The sequence below is a fragment of the Malaclemys terrapin genome, chromosome 7 (assembly GCF_027887155.1).
Source record: "Malaclemys terrapin pileata isolate rMalTer1 chromosome 7, rMalTer1.hap1, whole genome shotgun sequence".
Classification (NCBI taxonomy): Eukaryota; Metazoa; Chordata; order Testudines; family Emydidae; genus Malaclemys; species Malaclemys terrapin.
Window position 1 is genome coordinate 3,587,770 of NC_071511.1, and position 23,848 is coordinate 3,611,617.

The window sequence follows — 23,848 nt, forward strand, 5'->3', positions numbered from 1 at the left end:
CTCATCTGATCAAAGAACTTTCATCAATATCCAGGAGTAGCATAAAGACTTCAGAAGACTCATGGTCCTACTGCAATACTTGCAGTGAACCATATTCCTCATCCTAATAGATAGCCACCCTAGGATGAAGATGAGAGAAGCATTCTCTCATTCTTGTTATCTCCCTCTGCTGGTGCCCTTGTCAGTTGTTGGCATTGAGATATCAAAAGCTATTCATCACCCATTCTCTCCCCTCTCCAATTCATTTTTATATTGCCATCCTAATGGATGAAAAGCCTTTACATACTTTAGTCTCTTTACCCTTAATTTAAAATCCCAAATCTCTCATCTAATTTTTTTAGTGGCTACATATCTTCAAAAAATAAATTCAAATGACATCACAATTATCAAGATGAGAAGCACACAAGTATTTTCGTGCACAATGAAACAGGCAAGAGGACATCTTTATATAGGATTAGCGTGAGAGAGGTCTGATTGGGTGCTACACAGCACTCTGGTTGGAGAGTACAGCATGAGTCACTTTTGAATTCTCTTTCTACGACCCAGAATTTAGGATTATTGTTATAGGTCTCCTATGTTTGGTTCCTATGTTATTAGTAGGAAAATGCAGTTTTTTTTTTGTTTTTTTTTTTGTAATTTGAAAGCATTACTTCATCTGATTTCAAGAGTTTTTGAACTGTCTCTTCAAAAGGAGCCTTGGGATCTAAACCTGATTTAAGGAGCCACATCTATAAATCTACAGTGTAAAACAGGCAGCTGCACTCTAGAAGTCTGAGCACAGAGCTGAGATTCCAGCACCCAGCAACTCCAGTAATTTTCTCCATGACCATAAACACATGACTAAGGGTACATTTACACTGCAATTAGAAACCTGCAGCTGGCCAATGCCAACTGACTCAAGCTCACCGGGCTCGGGCTAGGGGGCTTGGGCTGCACCCCAAGCTCTGAGACCCTCTGACCTTGCAGGGTCCTAGACCTTGGACTCCAGCCTGAGCCCAAACGTCTACACGGCAATAAAACAGCCCAAGCCCCGAGATCCTGACTCAGGTGGCACGAGCCAGCCATGGGTATTTAATTGCAGTCATATGGGCCTCTAAGGCATGGGCCACTGAGGGCAGCAAACACTGCTCCAGATGAAATTCTAAGTCACTGTGCCTGAGAAAGGCACAATATCTTCTGGCCTGCCAAGCTTTAGAGGGGAAGCGTGGTTACTGCTACTCCATTTTGAGACTCTTCCACTGCCTCCACTGGGAGCAGCATTAGGAATCAAATGGTGGCTGGCCCCTGGGCATGGAGCTCCTTATACTCTCCCCCCCGCCCTCTGTGCACCCAAGCAAATAGCGTTTGACTCAGAGGGCTATGTCCTCCAGGCCTTACCCAAACAAAATGGAAGGACTACAGCATCTGGATTTAGACAAGCATTTGGGGGCAATAATAGTTGTTATCAATCAAAATCCATAACACATTTCAGTCAAATAAGTATTCAGAATACTTTTGAGAAGCCTGCCAGGGAATGTACAGTAACAATTCTTATGCCAATTTCTTACTGCATTTTCACTATCCACTTTTTAGAAGTTAAATGTCCTTGATTTGTCACGTGCAAAATCGACAGAAAATCTCAAACATAAATGATCCGGTGCATTTCCTCTGTATTTCAGGAAGGCAGAGGTTGTGTGTTCCCCGTGTGTGTCATAGAGGCCGATTCCCTGCAACCCAACAGGGAAAGACCAGCAAGAGCTATTTATTATTTATTTGTACTTTTGTAATACCCAGTGTCTCAAACTGAGATCTGGGCCCCGACTGCGCTAGCTGCCATTCATATACATAGCAAGAGACGTCCCTGGTCCAAAGAACGTACAGTCTACTTAAACAAGAGATTATCTCTATTTTCCAGATGGGAATTGAAGCATAGAGGGTAAAATTTTCAAGCACCTAAGTGACTTAGGCCCTTAAGTCTCATTGACTTTCAATGGGACTTAGGCATTTAAGAGAGTGTTACACAAAGATATCAGTAACTTCCTAAAGATCACACAGGAAGCCTCTGGCATTGAGCTCATGTCTCCTGAATCCAAATTCACTGTCTTAACCATAAAGACCATCCTTCCTGCCTCAGGGCCTGCAGTAGTGTTTGTGGTTTCAGGCTACACTGCAGGTTGGCATGGCAGTTTAGATTCCTTCCCCCCCAGCCCCTGAAAACCCATTATTTCAAACCTGACTACAGTACTCAGGCTGGGAGCATGGCACATCACACACATGCTCCTAATTTTAATACAGCAGAATCTTTGTCACATTTGCTAAAAGACCTGGATTCTAGAATGTAGGCCAGGCTTCAGCTAAGAAGAAATTTTACTGCTATGGAGTTAAAACCCCTTTGAAAGTCTAGGGTTTATAATGGAAACAATATAACAACTTGAATTGTCAGAGTTCTAGTGGATGACCTATACCATGCAATAAATCCTTTTTGTTTAGTAGTTTGATGGCAAAGTTCAAATGTTTTTGCAAACAGCCTTTTTTTCCAGGAAACAACATTTGCTGAGTTAAACTTGGAGGGAAAATTAGTTTGAAAGTCTTCCTCTACCAATAAATAGAGAAAAAAAGCACAAATTAAGCAGTTTCTAACATCAATATGTCCAAATGCTGTATTTTAAAGTTATGCAACTGTTCTGACTACTCAAGGTAATAGTTAAAAAAATCTAGGTGAACAAGGTGGAATAGGTTATTGACTAGAAATCCAGTAAATCATGAAGCCAAATAAAAGGTATGACAGAAGCAGGGCCGGCTCTAGGCACCAGCAAAACAAGCTGGTGCTTGGGGCGACATGGCCACGCCAGAATGCCGCCCCTAAAAATGTGCCCCGGCCGCCCTAGCCCACCTCCGCTGCTGCCGCTTGTGCGCCGCTGCTCGCGCTCCCTCCCAGGCTCTCAAACCTGGGAGGGAGGGGGAGATCCCAAGCGGCCGCGGCGCGTGCGCCGCTTCTCCCCCTCCCTCCCTCCCTCCTAGGCTTGAGAGCCTGGGGGGAGGAGGAAGGGCTGGGGATTTGGGGAAGGGGCGGAGTTGAGGCTGGGCCGGGGGGTGGGGTAAGAAAAAAAACGGGGGGGCAGCCAAAATTGTTTCTGTTTGGGGCGGCAAAAATCCTAGAGCCGGCCCTGGACAGAAGCATCCAAAACAAAACCAGTATTGGGTCCTCATAGGAATAAACACATGTACAGTGTGTGCTAAGTGAATGCCAAGACCATAAATTAAAAGTCTTTCAATTATGTTCTTCTGAAGAATATACCTATTAAATCAGAAGATCCTCCCCAGCTGAAGGCAATCAAGAATGTCATGACTTATAACAGCGGGACAGTCTAAAACAGGCTTTATATCTAGTCCAAGATACAGTGTTATCAAAATCTGGAGAGACAATATGCACTTTTTATTAGCAAAAGATAATCTCTTAGAAGAAAATGTACAATGTCTGCTTTAGAAGGCCATTGAAAAAACTAAAAATAATTGTATTTATTTCCTTTTAGTACCAGACGTGGCAATTTCCTGACACAAGACTCTAGTGTCCTAGAATAGTGCACTGGAATCACAAGCAGGAATCTTAAATTATTAAATAACCTTCCTTTGGAATCCCTAACACTGAACTTTAAATCTGTTTCATCTTTTGGTCAAAGCATCTTTACAGGTCCAAGAAGAACATATGATAGACTTGCTCATGGCTTGTGAAGTAAGCATTTTCTTGCTGCAATGGACAGGAAGCTTTTCAAGCTTCTGTGTGCTCTATGGTTGGTTGCAACTGCTGATAAATGTAAGAGTAGAATGAGAGAAAAATCAAAAACATGAGTTACAGTGAAGGAAAGGGGTGATTTTCTTGTGAGAAAAATGAACAGAGAGAAGTAGAGAGAGATGAGAAAAGCATCATCAAAAGTAAAACAGGTAACTGCGACCTGCCCCTGGGAAAAAGTATCTTACAAATCCATCCAGAAAAGTGGGGGGCTGTTAGGAAGCAGAAAAAACAGCACATGAGAAAATCCAGATGTAAAGTGACAGACAGTTGATGCTTCAGTCTAGCTCTGATATTGAAAAGTTCTAAAGCACATAACAAAAGTGACATCTGCTATATATCTAAATAGACGATGTACAAAGAAGAAAAAATTGCATTTGCTAGTAAAAAAAAGTCTTTTAAAAGTGCTTAAAGTTATAGACAGAAAAGTTTGCTGGTTTGGACAAGGATAGACTAGGACTGATGAAGCATGCAGCTTCTCTGACTACTCAGGGAATTAGCAGAGGAGGGCAAAGGAGGGCACAATCTGAAGGATAAGAATTACTAGAAGGGAGTCAGCAATCTGAAGAAAAACAATTTGAAAGAAACAATTAGAAGCTGGCACATATCCCAAATCAATAAATGGAAGTTACTGTAGGGCACAGAGTAGAATGGCCATGTAATGAAAACTAAAATGCAGATAACTTAGCACTGGGCACATAGATGTCCCTTTTAGATTTGATATGATTGTCAAAAGGTCAGCCACCAAAAACCCCACCAAAGCTATGCCTTTTAACCTATCACTCTTCTGAGCTATGGCATTCTGGCATTCTGGCCAGGTGCTAAGCACCTCCAGAAGACATGCAACATCTTGCAGAATTGGGCCATATGTGAGAAAAGATTTCACATTGTTGCTATATTGTTCTATATGGGTCTGATCCAAAGTCTAATAAGTCAATGGAAAAACTCCCACTAATTTCAAAAAGCTTTCGGTCAGAGCCTATAGAAAGAGTTCTCTCTCTGAAGTAGGGACCAAAATCAATATGATGCCCTGATTTTCAGAGGTGCTCATCACCATTCTTATTTGATACAAAAACGGGGAAACATAGTAATAAATAGTCAGTGCACCATGATGGGGATTGAATATGCAATTCCCATTAGCATTAATGGAAGCTACGATTGTACTTTAAATACCCCAGCAGAGAGGTGAATAACTGCAATTCAGTAATACATTTATAATTGAGTAACGGCCACTGAATATATAATCTTTAAGAATTCATTTTTCTTAAAATTGAAAGAATCTGTAATTTAACATGATAGGTTACCCAGAAGATTGCCATACAGTGATAATTAATGCAAAGTCTAAAAGTGTCTACAGCTGTGAATTAGATGAGGCTATACACATAAACAAACATATTGACATCGCTTAAATTCTAAATGGAGAGAAGTCCTGCATCTGAGAACGGATTCTTTTCAACTTGCAAAAGAGAGGAGTGGGGCTCTTGTATCCACTCTCAGACACAAAGAGCCACTGACATTGTCGCCCCATTGACATCAAAGCAAAACTGCCATTGATTTCAGTATTTCATAGAATGATAGAAATGTAGGGCTGGAAGGGATCTAGAGAGGTCATTTAGTACAGTCCCCTGTGCTGAAGCAGGACCCAGATTACCTAGACTATCCCTGTCAGGTGTTTATCTAACCTGTTCTTAAAAACCTCCAATGACAGGGATTTCACAACCTCCCTTGGTAACCTATTCCAGTACTTTACTATCCTTACAGTTAGGAAATTTTTCCTAAGATCTAACCTAAATCGCCCTTGCTCCAGCTTAAACCTGTTACTTCTTGTCCCATCTCAGTGGACATGGAAAACAATTGATCACTCTCCTTTTTATAAAGACCTTAATGTATCTGAAGACTTTTTATCAGGCTCCCCTTCAGTCTTCTGTTCTCAAGGCTAATCATGCCCAGTTTTTTCAGCCTTTCCTCATAGGTCAGGTTTTCTAAACCTTCTATCGTTGTTTTCCTCTGGACTCTCTCCAGTTTGTCCACATCTTTCTTACAGTGTGTTACCCGGAACAGGAAACTACTCCAGCTGAGAGTCACCAGTATCAAGTAGTGTGAGACAATTACCTCCTGTGTCTTACATACAACACTCTTGTTCATACTCCCCAGAATGATAGCAGCTTTTTACAGAACTGCATCACACTGTTGACTCACGTTCAATTTGTGATCCATTATAAGCGCCAGATCCCTTTGAGCAGTACTATTGCCTAGCCAGTTATTCCCCATTTTGTAGCTGTGCATTTGATTTTTCTTTTCTAAGTGTAGTACTTTGTACTTGTCTTTATTGAATTTCACCCACATATTTTTCTGCCTGGAGAGGGGGAAGGAGACCTGGACTTTCTGGTATTGTTAAGGAATGGAAACCTTGTTCAGCCCTCACTTTAAACAGCTTTGTACAAATTATCCTCTAAAATCGCTTTAAACCATGAACTATGAGTGTATACTTTCCTGAGAGATCTTAGGAACAGGTCTGTAACTAAACTACTTTTTCTTGGTATTGATACCTCCTCATCAATTATTGGGAGTGGACCACATCCACCCTGACCAATTGGCCTTCAACATTGGTTCTCCACTTGTAAGGTTACTCCCTTCTCTTCACATGCCAATATATATTTATGCCTGTATCTGTAATTTTCACTCCATGCATCTGAAGAAGTGGGTTTTTTACTCATGAAAGCTTATGCCCAAATACATCTGTTAGTCTTTAAGGTGCCACCAGACTCCTCGTTGTTTTTGTGGATACAGACTAACACGGCTACCCCTCTGATACTATAAACTACTTTAGTGGCTATCACACTAAAGTCATATCTCTCCCTGACACCAAGAATGAATCCTATGCTGTTTACGCAGGAAGCTAAATGCCAGTCGTTTGAGATTTTTCTGATCTTCTTAAAAACCTCACTCATACATATCAAAATTCCCTGAAATCCACTCTAAAAGAGCACTTTCCTCATACCAACACATTCTTTGAAGCCCCAGAATAAGGAGACTATACTCTCTTTTTTATACCCAAAGAATCATTTGGAGAAATATTGCTTTCTTGAGGTAATGAGTAGTTACCTGCACCTATAATCAGTATGTGCAAGTGTGAGCCCCAAATTCCCTGTTTGTCCTTGAGCAACTTATAAAATTTGGAACCGTACAGGTGAAATTTTCCCAATGAGTTTGAATTAAGTTCTCCAAGGCAGAGTGTACTGGTACATTCAGCTCATTTTCTTCTTCCACAGCTATTTATAAACCTTTCAAGGGCTGCTTGAAGGTTAAATTATTATTGTTTTAATATAAAATACTTTAGCCAAGCAGGGCCGGCTCTAGGCACCAGTGGAGGAAGCACGTGCCTGGGGCGGCACATGCTATGGGCAGCACTCTGTCCATTCTTGGGGCAGCACAGTCCGGGCGGCTTTTATTTTTTTTTTATTGTTTTGCTTTAGCAGTTCAGGCGGCAGTCTGAGCACCTTTTAGTTTATTTTTTATTTTTTGCTTGGGGCGGCAAAAATGGTAGAGCCAGACCTGTAGCCAAGATTCTTGCTAAACAGATATTTATTTATATGCACATCGGAGGCACTCATCATCACAATATATGAGTGCCCAACTCTGCTCTAAACTTTTTAGAAGCGTTCTGCATCTATGGCCCCTATCCTTGATAATCCAAGAACTGTTCTCCAGCTTTACTTGATTGATAATAGCTCAGACACAGGAATGAAGGGAATGAAAGTAATATCAAGAAGCACTTCAGTTTTATGTGATCCCCAATAACTCAGAGGTTGATATTCTCCCTCAGAATTAAATGTCCTCCACAAATGAGGGATACATTTTGAAGTGGGTTTGAGGTGGGTTTGTTGAAGTGTGTGTGAGTGTGTGTGGGGAGGGGAGGGCCTGAGGAAATAAAGGAGGCTGCCACACATTTGTATAAACTTGGAGCTCTTAAAAAAGAAATACCTTGAGCACACCAGGAAGTTCAGGCAGGATGTTAGACACAAATAACAGATTGGGTCCCAAGGCAGGAAGGCTTCCCGTCTCACGGAACAGGAACCCACCAGATTTTATAACTCTGCCACTATGCTCTTGACCAGGGGAACAGGCTTTGGTCCAAAAGGGTTGCTTGAGTTGCTGATTTTTGGAGCTGTACCTCTGACACCAAGATGTTTTGAAGGGACCTTAGAGCTGCCTGCCAAATCAGCTAGCTTACAAAGCTATGCCTGTAGGCCCAAAACCAGGTAAAGAGTATTAAGAGGGGCCTGCCAGAGCCACTTGCTCCTCTTCAGTGCCAGCAGCTGCCTCTTCACAGCTGCATAATGTTTAGCACTCTCTATTCACTTTCGTTTTCAACTATTCCATTAACTTTTCCTTAATTTTTCAGGAAACATGATCTTAAGCTGCTTGCTGTGACTGTCTCTGAGAGTCAGAACACCTGGAGGAAAAGGAGCCCCATTGGGATCTCACCAGAAGGAGCCAAAAAGTTCTACTTTCAGACTGGTTACTGCTCTTACCTGTCCAAACAGAAAGAATTTTTCACCCATCTGCTCTGATGTGGCTGTAAGGGACTGGGCCATAGGCAGTGTGGTCTAGCAGTCACAGCTGGTCTGGTGTCCACAACTCATGAATGGCCATGAGGTAACAGTCAGCAAGCAGGGATCAGAGTAATTGCTAGCACCAGGATCAATAGGCAAGGCTCAGATATCAGAAATAGTTACCAGGCTGGAATCAGGAAGCAAGAATCAGGGTCAGAGTCAGGCTGGGGTCAGAAACTGGAGATCAGAAAGCAAGGTGAGATCTGAAGTCGCAGCAAGCCAGAAGTCTGCATGGTTGCCCAGACAACTTCCTGAGGCACCCTCCAGAGTTCAACAGAATGCCATAGGGTGCTGCTGCTCTGCCCCTTTGGGTGGTGTTTCCTGGGGTGCATAACTTTTACACAGCTCCTGGTGGCAATGTAGGAATGTCAGCCATCCCAGACTCTGCAAACCTGGCTTCTAGGCCCATTCTTATACACAGTATGCGAGCAGGGCTGTCACTTAAAACAGGGAGTGAGCGATAGCAGCTAAGAGAGGGAGAAGTCTGTGCCCTCATCAGGATGGTAACTGATTCCCTTTCCCAGAGGAATGGCCAGTGCTACCTTGGATATCTGCTTACATGACATCAAAAAGATACTTTATGACCATTTGGGACAGTTTAGAAACTTCACAAGTTATTTTGTCAGCTATGTAAACTTAAGCTATATTTTGAAAGGTTTAATATCTTGCTTCACTACACTTGTGTCTTCACAAATCCATTATTGGATGTGGTATTAGCAATCTACAAATGATGTACTGTGTTATTCAGCTCTATTTTATATTCAAACAACTAGACAGAGTTATGGTTAAAAAAACTATAAAAATTCTATTAAACTGCTGCAGTATACAAAACCGAGACAAAAATTAATGTAATATACATTAAACATTTTATTTAAATTTAATTGTTTTTTATCTTTTTACATTTTTAATGTTTTCAATTTCATACAATTGACTCATCAGATAAATTCAGACTAAAATCTATAATGCCTTTATTAAAATTGTAGCATATAACAGTAACTGCTGTAAATATGGTTACAACCGCTCTCTATATTATCTGTGAAGAGAGCATGAAAAAACAAAGTGTAGTGTGAAGTTTCAGAGGAAAAGAATTTTAATCATGTTTATGAAAATATTGTTTAATCTAATTGGTTAGGAGAATATTTAGAAGAAACCTTATGCAAACTTTGAGTGATTCATTTCCAATAGTTTTATTTCTGTATGTATTAATAAAAATATATTTTCAAACAGCTCTTTACTGTTCAATGCAGTCTTGACTTACTGGTAACTTCAAATATTTCTTCTCTGTGCCCTTTGTTTATGTTACTTTTTACAAAACATATTTAAAAAATTGACACAAAAATAGGAAAATACACCTATATGAAACATGAACCATATAATCTAACATGTTTTTCAGGTAAGAGTAATAAAAGAAAATATCCCAACAACATATTGTGGGCGCCCATACTGGATCTGAAGATTATTTCAAGATATTTTCATGGCCATAATTTTAGTCAGACTATTTGGGTCAGATCTTGTGGTAGACTCCATTTATAAATCCTTATGTAGAATAACTGGGAAATAAAAAGGAAAGGCTTGTGGTTGACCATATAAAACATTAAATAAAGACTGTTAAGGTGGAGAAAAACAGATGAAGTTTTACAGCTATATTTTACCTTCCCTAGATCACTCAAGAAAGAAGATAGGAGTTTGCTGTACAAAGGAAAATCTTGCAAAGCATAGCCCTGAAACGTCTATTACTTAACCAATCAATGATACTTGCAAGTGTTTTTAAGATATATCTTCTTGGTCAGAGAAGTCGCATGTTGTCTGTTGAAGATAAAGGAAAAGAATTGGTAGAGTGACTCTGGGGAGGGTCTGAATGATTGAGAGTTTATGACACCTTTAAGACAAGAAGACATTGAGCTGTTTCATTACTTTTTCCCCCTTTTGCTTTGAATTACTTGGGCTGCCAACTTTTCATGGTTGGTTTAAATTTGCTTGGCAATCCATTTGTGTTACTGCCAAGATATACGTTGTATACACATCTCTTCTCTTTCTTTCAAGCCTAGTTCACGAAGTGGCAGGTAAGACACTTTATGTTATATGCTACTTTATCTATATTTTCTTGGTCCAGAAGCTTTTGTTTTTATACTTAGTGGCACAATGGATTTATCTCCTTCCTCTCTACCTCCTGCAAACTGGGGGTGGACAATCTGAAACTGTTCCACCTTGTATTTTACTGTGACACTGGGAGTATGTTTCCCAGACCTGAAGAAGGGCTCTGTGTGGCTCGAAAGCCTCTCTCTCTCAGCAACAGAAGTTGGTCCACTACAAGACATTACCTCAATCACCTTGCCTATCTGAAACTTTTGATTTTTTTATTTCTGTTTATTTTCTTCAGTAATTGTCAGTGACTTCTTTGGGAAAAGGTATAGTGAGTAAATACTACTACTGGAAGGAACTGTGTTATATTTTTCTCAGTTTTTCTCCTATCTAAATATTGTACTTTGCTATGAAACCTAAAGAACTTTTTTAAAGAGCCTCTAATTATGCCCCTATTGAAACTGACCTATTAAGTCCTATTGGGCAAATTCTTTTATCTACTTACATTGATCATTATATCTTAAAAATAAAATCCAAATAAATATGGTGATACAAGCAAATAAACTAAGAACATTATTTTTGTCTAAACTGCATCTGATTTAGTTGCAAATGAGTCAGTCAAAATGAGTATTTGGTACCGTTCTCTTAAAAGATAATGGTGATATTTTTAAGGTAATTTTTCATGTGAACTAAAAAGCAGGCATAAGATTGTTCTAACAAACAACAAAATCAGAAACTGAGAATGCCAGAAATGTCCCAATAGCCTCGTCCTTAAGCATCAATTTTACTTTAATGTACATCATAATTTAAGTACTTGGATACTTTTCTAAAAGGCTTTCTTATTGAACAGTTTCTAAAGTAGAGTTGGACCTATACTGGCTCTTAACTTCAATATAAACACATTACAAATACCAACATTTAAACATCAATCGGCAATCTTTAAACACTGAGATGAATAACCTCTAAATATGTCAAGGAGACTGAATCAAGCAGAAGTTAAGCGCATGCATTGTTGAGAAAAAGGGCAATAAAATTTCCCCAACAATTTGTTGACCTAATTGCTTTTTACTAAAGAGAACTGTTGATGGCACAATTAATTTTCTGATCTAAGTATCAAAAGAAAGATTTTCTATCACTAAATGTTCAAAATAAAGTATAAACAAGTTACACATAAACATTAATTCCAAGAGAGAAGTAGGAATTATTTAATTCAAAAAATTAATGTGATTTGAGCACATAAGCCCCATATGCAATTTTGAAATTTTAATTATAACACAGGAGCAGACTGAGAAAATTACATGTACAAAAATCTGTGCCTTATACATGCATTTAAATTAAGTATGAATTACACATGCAATTTTTATATTCACAACTGCATGCAATGTTTTCGGACCCAGAGATGATCAGCCAGTTGCATAGGGGTCTGATCTTGCTCAAATACAATTCAATGGAAACAGTACCATTGACTTTAGTAGGGAAGGATCAATCTATTTGAAGCATTAGTGACTTTCAACCTTTCCATTCCAAATATTTTGACCTCTATTTGTGAACTGAAGAGGAAAGGGCTATGCAATAGAGAGTTTCATCCATTAGAGATCAATGATAAATGTACAGACATGTGAGTTTATTGCATCGCCATTAGGTTACAAACCCACCACATCCTAGCTTTAGGTTCTCACAAGCCCATCTTAACTGCAGCACACGCACTCCTCTAGAGCGGAACTTTTCTCATAACAGCACTAGCATTTAGCCAGCTAACAGAGGAGCAGGTGAAATTTCAGATACCCGTCTCTCTGTTAAGGGTACATACTAATCCTGCTAGCCTACAAGGCCATGTTGATTAGGGTTTATGCATGTGTGTCCTGTAAAACTTAAACAGAACCAAATACTTTCAAATGATGTGCGCCATTATTACTGGCTGTACCTCTTATCGCACTGCTGTGAACGTGTAGCCTTTTATTTGTAATCTGAACATCTTAAAAATGACACCTAAAAGGTAGGCACCAAAGCTAATTTTCCAATTAAAAAGCTATCGTAGACGGCACAATCCTGCTTCCACTGAAGTCGCTGGTAAAACTTCCTCTAAGTTTGGTCTTGTCAGTTCTAGATTGTAAATTTCAAAATGATACATGGGAATTATACACACCCACAAAATTACTTTTTATACATTAATGAGATATGGATATTCATGTCACATGTACAATTTGGAAAACGCAACAGAGGGTCCTGTGGCACCTTTAAGACTAACAGAAGTATTGGAGCATAAGCTTTCGTAGGTGAATGCCCACTTCATCAGACGCAACATAATGATGCATCTGATGAAGTGGGCATTCACCCACGAAAGCTTATGCTCCAATACTTCTGTTAGTCTTAAAGGTGCCACAGGACCCTCTGTTGCTTTTTACAGATTCAGACTAACACGGCTACCCCTCTGAATTTGGAAAACGTTTCTCTTCTCTCTGTGGTTCCAGTTCTAAGACATTGTTTATTCCCTCAGGCTGAGCTGTGTCATAATGTCCATTGTAGTTGGGCTGCCAATGACCAGCCTGGTGAGATGGATGTTTAAAAACGTTTATGGCATATTCAACAGAATGGATTAACTCAACGTTCATTGCTATCAACCCTGCTGTTTAAAGTCTACGCAACTGAAAAGCAAAAACTCCCCAAAATGCAAAGATTGTTTTATGCAGATGAACTTTACATCACCACCCCATCGGAAAGATTTGAGGGCACTAAGCATATTCTAAATGGCTGCCTGAGTGTACTCAGAAAATACTGTCACATGTGGTTCCTGAATGCCTACCCCAGCAAGAACAAATGTGTGTCTTCTACCTGAAACACCATCAGGCCAAGCAAAAACTCCAGATACCCTGGGATAGTACAATCCATGAACATCCAGTGTCCCCTGGGGTCACATTATTTGAACTCTGATATTCAAAAGGCATATCAAGAAGCTGAAAAGAAAGTGAAATCCAGAAACTGCGTACACCAGAGACTGACCAACACAAAATGGGGAGCTGACCCCAAAACACTCCAAGCAACCAATCTCACCCTGTGTTCCATGCATCCTGTGTGTGGAGTAATGTGCCCCAGTATGGTCAAATTCAAGCCAAGCCCACAGCATTGTTACTGAACTTAATCAGTCCTGTAGGATCATTACAGGGAGTTTGAAACCAACGCCTACACAGTTGCTAAATTGCACCACCATCAGTGATATGGGCTGACTCCAGAAAAAAGACAAGACAAAAACAGGTGCATGATCCAAGATATCCACTTTTTGGACACATTCCACCACCCAAGAGACTCAAATCCCAAAAGACCTTAGACTCTGAAAATCACTTATGCCAAAATAAGTGGCAGTAACAAAAATGGTGAGAATTTTTTTCATGCATCTGAAGAAGTGGATTTTTACCCACAAAAGCTTATGCCCAAACAAACCAGTTAGTCTATAAGGTGCCACTGGACACCTCATTGTTAAAATGGTGAGAGATTCCAATGATCTTGGAGAACCTGGTTCCTTCAGAACAACTGCCCCAGGCTCTAACCTCAAATGAAAATACTAGTTTACTCTAAATCAAGCAAGAACTAGGATGACAAAGAGTGTTAAAAATATGATCAAGGGGAAGCTAAGGAAGGACCTCAAATGCGAATGTGGCTAGCCTAAGCAAACACTTGAACACTGCCTGATGCAGTGTCCATGTCAACATTCTTGGCTCTCAAGGAACTCTTTTAGGTAAGTGACAACATCAGGTCTTGGCTGTGGTTTTGGAGCAACAAGCTATGATGATGATGACCAGACTAATTAAAAATCCTGACACTACATCTTAAATTTTCAGTTATCAAAAAAATTAATCTTATATAAAAATCAAAATGTTAAAATTTGTCACAATACTTATCTTTGTTGCCATGGCAAATGAGTATGTTCAAAAAAACTAAATCAAAGAAAACACATAAATATAAAATATTAATCTTTTCACTTTGAACTTCTCTTAAATTTCTTATCCAAACATGTACTATTTACAACTTAATGAACAATACCATCTAACACAATCATTATATCTTAAAAATAAAATCCAAATAATCCAAAAATCCAAATCCGAATCCATGCCAAGTGTACACTGTGGAAGTTCCTGCAAGCAATGGAACCAGTGCAGTTAACATGACAGTGATATCTCTGCAAGCTAGCTCTCTTTATCCACTCTAGTTCAAGGAGACTTTGGGGATAGGGTCAGCCAATTAAAATGCAAGGGTATGGACCCATAACAAAATGGTTCAGCCATAAAGAAACTTCAAAACTAGAATGGAGGAGGATTCCGTCCCACATCCCCCCAGTTCAATTGCTGTGTAACATTTCATAGATGCCAAGGTCAGAAGGGAGCATTGTGATCATCTAGTCTGACCTCCTGTAGAACACAGGAAATAGAACTTCCCCTAAACAATTCCTAGACCATGTGTTTTAGAAAAACATCCTAATCTTGATTTTAAAATGGTCAGTGATGGAAAATCCACCCCCACCCCCGCCCCAGGCAAATTGTTTAACATTTGCGTTGCACAGGAAAGAGATGCTTTGAAGTCTTTTGGGATTTTCTTCATTTCCCATAATTATACAGTACAGAAACTTATAAAGATATAAAGTTCTCTTTCTTGTAAGATTTTTATTTTTAAATTTGAAAGTTTGGTACTCTAAAAAAAGGAGTCTCAGTGTCCTAGCTGGCTTTATTCCTATGCGTCAGACTGCTGCACTTCCCGTTAATAGTGTGACTGTAATGAGAAGTAATTTAAATAATAGAGACTGAAGCAGAAGAAGCTATAAGGACACAATGCAGAAATTGCCACGGTTTATCAACATCACTGGCATCCAGCTCTTCATTACTTCTTTGAGCGGGGTCAAAGTAGTTAAAGTGATGCTGTAAATACCGACAAAAACAAAGCAGCTGTTTATTCATGATTTGGCACAGGATATTTGTAACAAACAAGATATGTTTCCTTTCCATGGGTTATTAGGCACAAGAGCATAATTGATATTAACCAACTTTCAGGCATGAGTAACTTTTTCTTACAGCTTGTCTATGTAATTTTTTTAATCACAAGCAGTATGTTCAAAACAGCAAGAGGAAATATATTAGAAGTCTATACCTATTATCACTGGGATGCCGGAGAAGTGGAGATCTTCAGTAATGCAATTAAGTAACAGAACCCTAATAAGACAACAATAAACACATCAGTTTCCTAGCCTCAGAGAGCGTTCTTTTTAGAAGCAAACAAACTGAGACTGCGATCACATTCCAATATGTGTTTTGAAACTCCCAGTTTCTGCTATTGTGTTTTAGTATTTCTGATAGGTTTGTATAAATGCTATTATGCTTTTAGTAAATACAGGAGCTATATTTAAACAAAATATTAAATCTTGATTAGTTATGTGCAGCCAAAATATCTTCTATAAAAGTACATAAAGTTCAGCCTATGGAAAGGGCAGAATCAAGAAACAGATGCATATAACAATCTTGAATAATTATTTTAAACGTCATGGTAGGTTCATGATTGGGAGAAACAGAAAAGTCTTGTGTGGTCATTGAGTGCACTTCCTGCAAGTGTACAGTTCCCCAAAAGAGGGCATTTCAGATGCTGAACTAATTTTAGCCAAATGCTAAGAGATGAATCAAGTAGAGGTTTGGGACATGCCAAATTTCCAGACCTTCATCCCTGTCATCACAGCAAAAACATGAAGTATGCTACTAAGCGCAGTTTCCAACTGTATGTTTGGATGTGCAAGGGCTCTGCTAAGGATAAAATACTGCAGATGTGCTAAAGTAAAACCTTATGTTCAAATTCAGATCAGAGTAAAACTCAAAATGTTGCTTCCAATTTAAAAGAGAACATTTTATACAGGCCAAGTAACATTTGTGTGAGGTTTACTTACATTTAGTTAGTAGGGTCACAAGAACAACTAGGCAGTTATTAAATAAATGATCGATGGACTGATGAGGCTTGAGTTTTTATAAATGTATTGATAGATTATTTAAATGAGATGAATACATAGAATCCCAAGTTGTTTCAGTAACAAGAATTTATAACTTTGTACATTTGTCTTCTGATACCTCAGCTCAGTCGGATTCCATAATATTAGACTTTCAGTCACTAATCTAGCTTTTATTCACTAACCAAGTGCAAATGCCAGCAAGCAACAGAACTATACACAGCACATATATAAAGCAGAAAGGAATGTAAGGGCTTGTCTACATGGTCAGTTAGAGCATGGCAAGCCAAGGAGCAAATGTACAGCGCACTAGCCTGCCATGCACTCAGTGGCCATGAGGAGCCTGCAGGTCACCGTGTGGGCAAGCAGAGGGGATTCAGGGTGTCTGAGTCAGTCATAGGAAATGACCAGCTCTGAAATTCAGACCCAGTTTGGTTCTGACCACCCTAAGTTACGGGGAATCTGCAGCCAAGGTTTTGGTTCAAACTCCTCTCTAATTCTGAATATATATATGTATTTATCTCACTAGTGCCTCTGATTTAGTACTCCATTATGTGCAGTTTTTAAATGGATTTATACAGCTGAGTTGAAAAATTATGTCTAAAAGACAACAGAAAAGGAAACATTGTTAGAGAACTAAAACATGTATGGAAAGATGGAGACGATTACTTTCAGTGATTTATAAATGGCAGGACACCCTTATAAAAGTCATGAATTTAATTAATTCACTCTCTCTCACCCACCTCTTCAGTACCCAACAAATACTGCACAAAGAGATCCCAGAACACCTGCCACTTGCACAGTGAGTGGTATTTAAATAGTCTCTACAGTGATTGGTCCATTTCTGCCATTAGCAACGTGTTTTGCACACATTTTATAATCGGCCACCATAGATCACAATACCATTAAAGAGTTACAATAAAAAGAAATGTGCCTATTCAAAACAAGTTCACATTAAATTATGTTATTAATAAATAAATCATGAATGGAATTAAAACAACTATTTGAGGTGAATGATTTCTTTTTATGTTACGCGCCAAGTGCACAGATTTCCAATCGTACTGAGATTTTTTTATTATATCAATAAATAAAGATTCTAAAACAAAAGCAGTAAGGGAGTCCATGAGATTTATTGTTAATAAGAGTGAGTACAGCCACACATGAATTGCTATTGTCACCTCGCTCCTAATTCTGTAAAAATGCAGAAATGTTTTCAGGATCGGGCCTTTTTTCATTCCTAACCACTTGTACCCACCAAAATAAATTACTCACCCTCTCTCCACTGATTGAAATGTTAGGATAATTTTTAAGGTCTGTTTAGAAATCTCTTTACAAAATTTTAGGGAAGAAAAACATGTTTTCTTTGTTGTGAGTTCTTCAGGTATAAGATGGAAAGACAGAGTGGGAATTAATATCATCTTTAAAAAAACTGGAAAACTAATTACTGTTTTTAATAAACAGTAATAGTCTTTTGTGCTCTGAAAAGACAAATTGTCCCAGGGCCAAAGTAGGCGTTCAATATTACTGTGCACTAATGAGTATATTTACATACAATTTTCTAAAATGTATGTACATCATCATCTGCAGACAGAATTTGATACCAGTAGGATTTAACAAAAAACAATTAATTTTCCTTTGATCAAAGTGAATACTGAGTGTACTCTATCACAGGTAATTCACTCCATACACAGGTAACCCTTCTGCCAGTTGGAGTTGGCAGCAACAAGGGCTAGGTTGAATACCTAGGCAGGGCCAGCGCTTCCACTAGGTGACCCTAGGTAGTTGCCTAGGGTGGCAGGATTTGGGGGGTGGCATTTTGCCGTCCTTGGAGGAAATGCGGCGGGGGGGGTCCTTCCGCTCCGGGTCTTTGGCGGAAATTCGGTGGCGGGTCCTTCACTCGCTCCGGGACCCACCGCCGAAGTGGGGTGAAGATGTGGAGCAGAAGGACCCCCACCGCCAAATGCTCAGAGGAGGAGCGCTGCCGCCTAGGGCGGCAAAAACCCTGGCGCCGCTCCTGTACCTAGGAGTTCCTTTTCAACAATACAACACAAAACCGACTTGAGAACCCCACCCAGTAAACTGGGACAGTTACATACCACCCCCTGGGCACCTCTAAGATATACTACTTCCTCTCTCACAAGCACAAAGTCTGAGTGGAGAAAAGAAACTTTTAATAAAAGGAGGGAAATAACCCAGCATTCATTTGAGGGGGAACAGGAAGGCACCTTGCTCGCTTCGCTGTCCAGTCACTCACTCGCCACTCCACTCTGCCAGTCGCCCTGCTGGCTAATCACTACTCTGTGGGCAACTGCTCCTCTCTGTGAGAGTATCTTCTGGTCCCACCACTTGACATAGCTCTCAGTGATTTCAGCTGTTAGTACAGGAGCCTCACTGCTAATGCATATGGGCAGTCTCTTGCATCAGAGACACTGTCCCAAAGCAGGACTAATGGTTAGACCTGCTTATCAGTGATTTCAGCTCTGTGGTGTGTAACAAGACTCTCAATTGAGTCTTACTGAGCTCTGCTATTACACAGTAGAAAGAGGAAGTGTAAAATGGTGTCTATGACCCTTATGCAGAGCCCAAACCACCAGGTACAAATACCCATCCCCACCATCTCTCAACTCACTGGGCTTTGGCACCCCAGTCCTCTGCCTAGCGAGTGCACTTTAGTTGAGGGTGAGTCCCTCAAACAGGGAACACCAAGCACAGTTCTGCTGCCCTTGATTCACACAAAAAGGATAACAATCTTTTAGTGCCCCTGCCCTAATGACAAAGAGATTTGTGACCCAACTCGAGCCAAAAGTGATAATTTGGGCAAAGCAGTCCCATCATGTTGAGCACCTAGATACGGTGGGTGTGCCCATGCAAACAAGGTTGGCTCTTGAAGTCCTCTTCCCCAGCTCATCATTAGATGTCAGGGGAGAGCTCATTCAGACAGGGCTTACACATACAGAAGTTATACAATTATAATCACTTTAAAAAAACAAAACACAGCTGTAGCGATTGATAACATTTCCTATACATGAAAAGATTTGCCTTACAAAGTCAGACAGTTGGGGATTACAAAGTTTGGGAAAGTTATGTCTGCTTCAGAGTGACAACTTCAATGATCAGGGAGAAGGCATGCTCCCTTACACTGCCAGAGGAGAAAGAAACATACCAGCAGTGACATCTTTCTGTCTACAGTATCCACAAAGCCTGTTGCTCATTTAAAGTCAGCATTAGATGGTATCCTCTCAGGAGATTATCATCCTTCACCGCTGTCAGGTAAAAAAAGCTATACACTACCATATTTTTTAGTATAACAAGTCAGATCAACAAGGAAAATTCTTTAAATTCATTTGCATCCACTTGTCTCCATTTTGATTTCCAAAAGTAAAATAATGCAAAAAAACCCTTTTAAATTCTGGATTTATATTTCAGTTTCTGTAGGCTCACTCCTAAGAACAAATTCAGAAACATCCCTAGCATCACTAGGGAATCTTATTAAAAAAAAATATTCTACTGAGGACTTATGCATCAAGGCTCAGTATGAGTCAGTTGCTGAAGGCTGCCTTTCTCCCCTCCATGAAATGTGCAGAACTCCAGTTCAGGAGGTCCCACATGCAAGCCTCCCTGGGTACACAACGTGTTAAGTCATGCTTCCCTCACGAGGTTATATGGAAAGCAAGGCCATGCTTCAAATGTGGATCCAACTATAAATCTCAACGTTGATGTTTATCTCCAATTTCTCTACATAAAACCTGAAACATTCAATATAGACTTGAAGGTTTAATCTTCCTTACTCTGAAACAAAAATAATATATATTTAGGAGAGACATTTTATTATGATCTTTGGGCAGCCATGTGGCAAACTTAGGGGAAGGGAGAATGAATATCATTATTTTTAAGGTAGCAGTGTGCTTAGAATTTGCACATCTATTTTCACCATGGGCATTGATTATGCAAATATGTATTCAAGTCATGTGAGTAATACAACACTTTTTATCATTTTTCATCCAGTGAGTCCAAAGAACTTGACAAAGGTGGATAAGCATTATTATCCCGGCTTTCCAGATATGGAAACAGACAGAGAGGTTAAGACCTTCACTTTATTACTATTGATGAATGTTGTGGTAGTGTTTAGAGGCCAACCAGGATGGAGCCACTTTGCGCAAGGCGCTATACAAATAGATTAAAACATATAAGACAAAACAGGCGATCATCACCATAGCTTATCACTCCAAAACTGCAGCCATGAACTGGTTTTATCATTTATCTCTAATAGTTCTTTTGGAGCACAGGATGTTGACAGGGGAACTGAACCATGCAATGTTCAAGTTTTTGCCTAAGCTCTCCACATTCACGGTCATTCCTCAGTTTCCACATGATTATATTAACACCACTCTTTGCCACCCCAGCTATCACTCCATTTAGAGTACACCAGTATTTTCATTCAAAGTCAGGAGGAGTTGTTTCATTCAAATCTGGAAGGAGTTGTTCTGAAGGATCCAGGCCCTCCAAAATCATTGGTATTTCCTGTCATTTTGTTATTCTGTAACCTTCCACAGTGGTATTTTGGGGTAAGTGATTTTCACAGGCACAGCTCTTTCTGGACTTGAGCCTCTTAGGTGGTGTAATGTGTCCATACAGTGGATACCTTGGACCATGCACCTGTTTTTGTCTTTTCTTTTTACTAAAGTCATCCCACCTCACTGATGGTGATACAATCTCCACTGGGCAGTCTAGTGACAGTGTGGTATTGGTTTGAAACTTCTGTAGTGATCTTACAGGACTGATTGCATTCAATATCAATTTTCTGTGCATGGCTTGAATGTGACCATACTCCACAACTGTTGACAAATTCAGCTCCCCATTTTGTGTTGGCCAGTTTCTGGAGTATATAATTCCTGGTGTTCACTTTCCTTTTTCAACCTCTTGACATCCTCTTTGAAATGTCAGTGTCTTGTCTAATGTGACCTCAAGGTACATCCGATGTTCATAGTGCTCAAGGACTGTACCATTCCATGATAGCCAGAGGTTTTCCTTGGCCTGAGGGTGTTTCAGGTGGGAGGCACACACTTGTATCTTAATATGGCTGGCATTCAGGATCCCTGTGCAGCAGTATTCTCCAAGTACACTCTGGGATCCAGTTAGAATGTACTTAGTGTCCTCAAATCTTTCTGATTTGGTGGCATTGCAAAGATCATCTGCATAAATGAATCTTTGCATGCCAGGGAATTCTGGCTGGTCATTTCTCTTCACATTAAACAGCAAGGGTGGTAAACTTTGGAGCTATCCATTCTGTTGAGCCCACCATCAACTTTTCTGACCATCCATCCCAACCAAGAAATTTCACTTCTCAAGTAAAAAGGAGATGACCCTGGACATCTTGCTATTTCTCAAACTTCTTGCCAGTTTCCGTAGAAATGCATGATGGCTCACAGTGTCATAAGCAGCCAACAGAACAACAAGCACAGCACCTGTAATTTTGCAGGTTTGGAAGCCATATTTGATGTATTGAGTTAAGTTTGCAACTTGACCACAGCATAAACATCCAGGGCAGAAACCAGCTTGATCATCAGTCAGATGCCCTTCCAATATTGGTGCAATTCTACCCATTATCGTCTGCTCATATAGCTTGTAGGTTGGGCAGAGGAAGGATACTGGCCATTAACTCATTCCAGAGTTCAGGTCTTTATGTGGTTTAAGTAGTGCAACTACTTTAGCCCGTCTCCACAGTCTGGGTATCTGCATTGCCTCCGTGCAACAATTAAAGTAGCCACGTCTGTGCTCTCGTCCTACACTGTAGTACTAGTTCATTAGATAGACCACCTAGTCCCGCTGCTTTTCCATATCCCAGCTGTTTCCTTGCTATTGTCAGCTCCTCAGTGTTCAGCGGCACATTGTGGACCTTGCTGTTACTGAGGAGTGAGCGAAGGTCCTGCTGAACGTATTGTTTTGCTATGTGAGCTGCTTTACCATTTAGGATACTCTGGTGTGAAACGTGGTTGGGAGAGACTGTGGTGATTCATTTTGGTTGTGGGTTCAGGGTTTAGCTTCCAAATGGTGGCCCAGGTATTTTTGCTAGTATAGCACTGGTTTGTTGTTTCAATCAGCTACTTCCAGAGGTTGTGCTGCTCCTTCGCGATGAGACAAACAAGACTGTCACGTGGGGAGGAAAAAACTCATATGAAAAATAATGGGATGCCTATAATTGTGTACAATCACACAGCAAGTCAATGAAAGAGCTGGAAATAAAACCGACTCTCTGTTCTTTGCCATTTCCACTGAATCACTCTGCCTCACAAGTGTTGCAAGAACAATCCTTAAATTTTCACACAGAATCCAGCCAAATTTCCACTCAAGGATGGGTAAATACCAGTCTCTTCTTATCTCCATGCTTCTGACTATCCAGACCCTTAGCCATGAGCTTCTTGGAACAGTGTTAACGACAATTAAGCAGAACTTAACTGATGAGCCAACCTGGTTAACTAGCACAAGAGAAAATGCTGCCATGAAGCTCAGGACTCAGCTTAATCCTTTGCGCTCTCTGCTGATGGTGGCTGGAAGTAGTGAGAAGACAGCTTGGTGAAGCCTTAGATGGAGGAGAAGAATTTCTTGCCCAGACATCAAGGAAATCTATGGGTTTTCTGGTGTTGTTCAATTCTTAATAAGATATAGGCATACCAAGAGTTACTGTGGAAGTAATTTTTGAAGACGACTAGAATAAGTCCTGCCACTTTTTACAATTAGGGGAGGGGAGTCTACTGCATCCTACTATTTAATGGGTTCCTATTCAAATCCAGAAAATGTCCCAAAATATAGAAAGATAGTAGCAAATAAGAACATCAGCCGGCAAGCCCTATAATGTAATCCAATTTATAAAGATGATATCCAAAAGCCTCAACTCAGGACATCCAATATTTCCAATTACATAGTTATAGAGAAAACACAATGACTGACAGCATCCATGCCTCAAGTCAACTGCAGAGTGTTGTGAAAGCATATTTTAATTTTGACAAAATTAAGTGACATGCATTCTGAAGCTAAGAGTCTTTTAAAATAGGATGCTAACCAAGTCGATTGGGAAGCATTAAAGAGTTAATTCATATGGTATTATAAAAAAACCTAATTAAAAATGGATTCTTTGTTTAGGCTAAACTCTTGTTATATTACTGAGTTAGGTGTGAAAAACAGACCCATTTAGGCTTGCCACAACCACGGGGGCTCGACTTGATGACCTCTCAAGGTCTCTTCCAGCCCTACATTTCTATGGTTTACGTCAGAGATCTTAAGAGTAGAGGAGTCACATGAGAATCACACCACTTTTAAAAGAGAGAAAAGGCAGGTTTTATAATTCTGCTTTCTTTGGCAACATCACCATTTGAAAACCACTTCTCTTTCTGTCACTCAGAATCT

At 39.9% G+C, this 23,848-nt stretch overlaps 1 protein-coding gene across 6 annotated transcripts in view; it reads right to left on the bottom strand.

The window, feature by feature from the left end:
* FHIT (fragile histidine triad diadenosine triphosphatase) overlaps positions 1-23,848 on the bottom strand; it is a 1,028,576-nt gene that overhangs the window by 915,841 nt on the left and 88,887 nt on the right. Inside the window, exon 1 of one of the 6 annotated variants that reach the window (XM_054036272.1) lies at positions 15,604-15,646. The exons of the other annotated variants lie outside the window; for them this stretch is intronic. The gene's annotated coding sequence lies outside the window, so the exon portion shown is untranslated. Of the gene's footprint in view, positions 1-15,603; positions 15,647-23,848 lie in introns of those variants that run through there. 6 annotated transcript variants of the gene reach the window in all.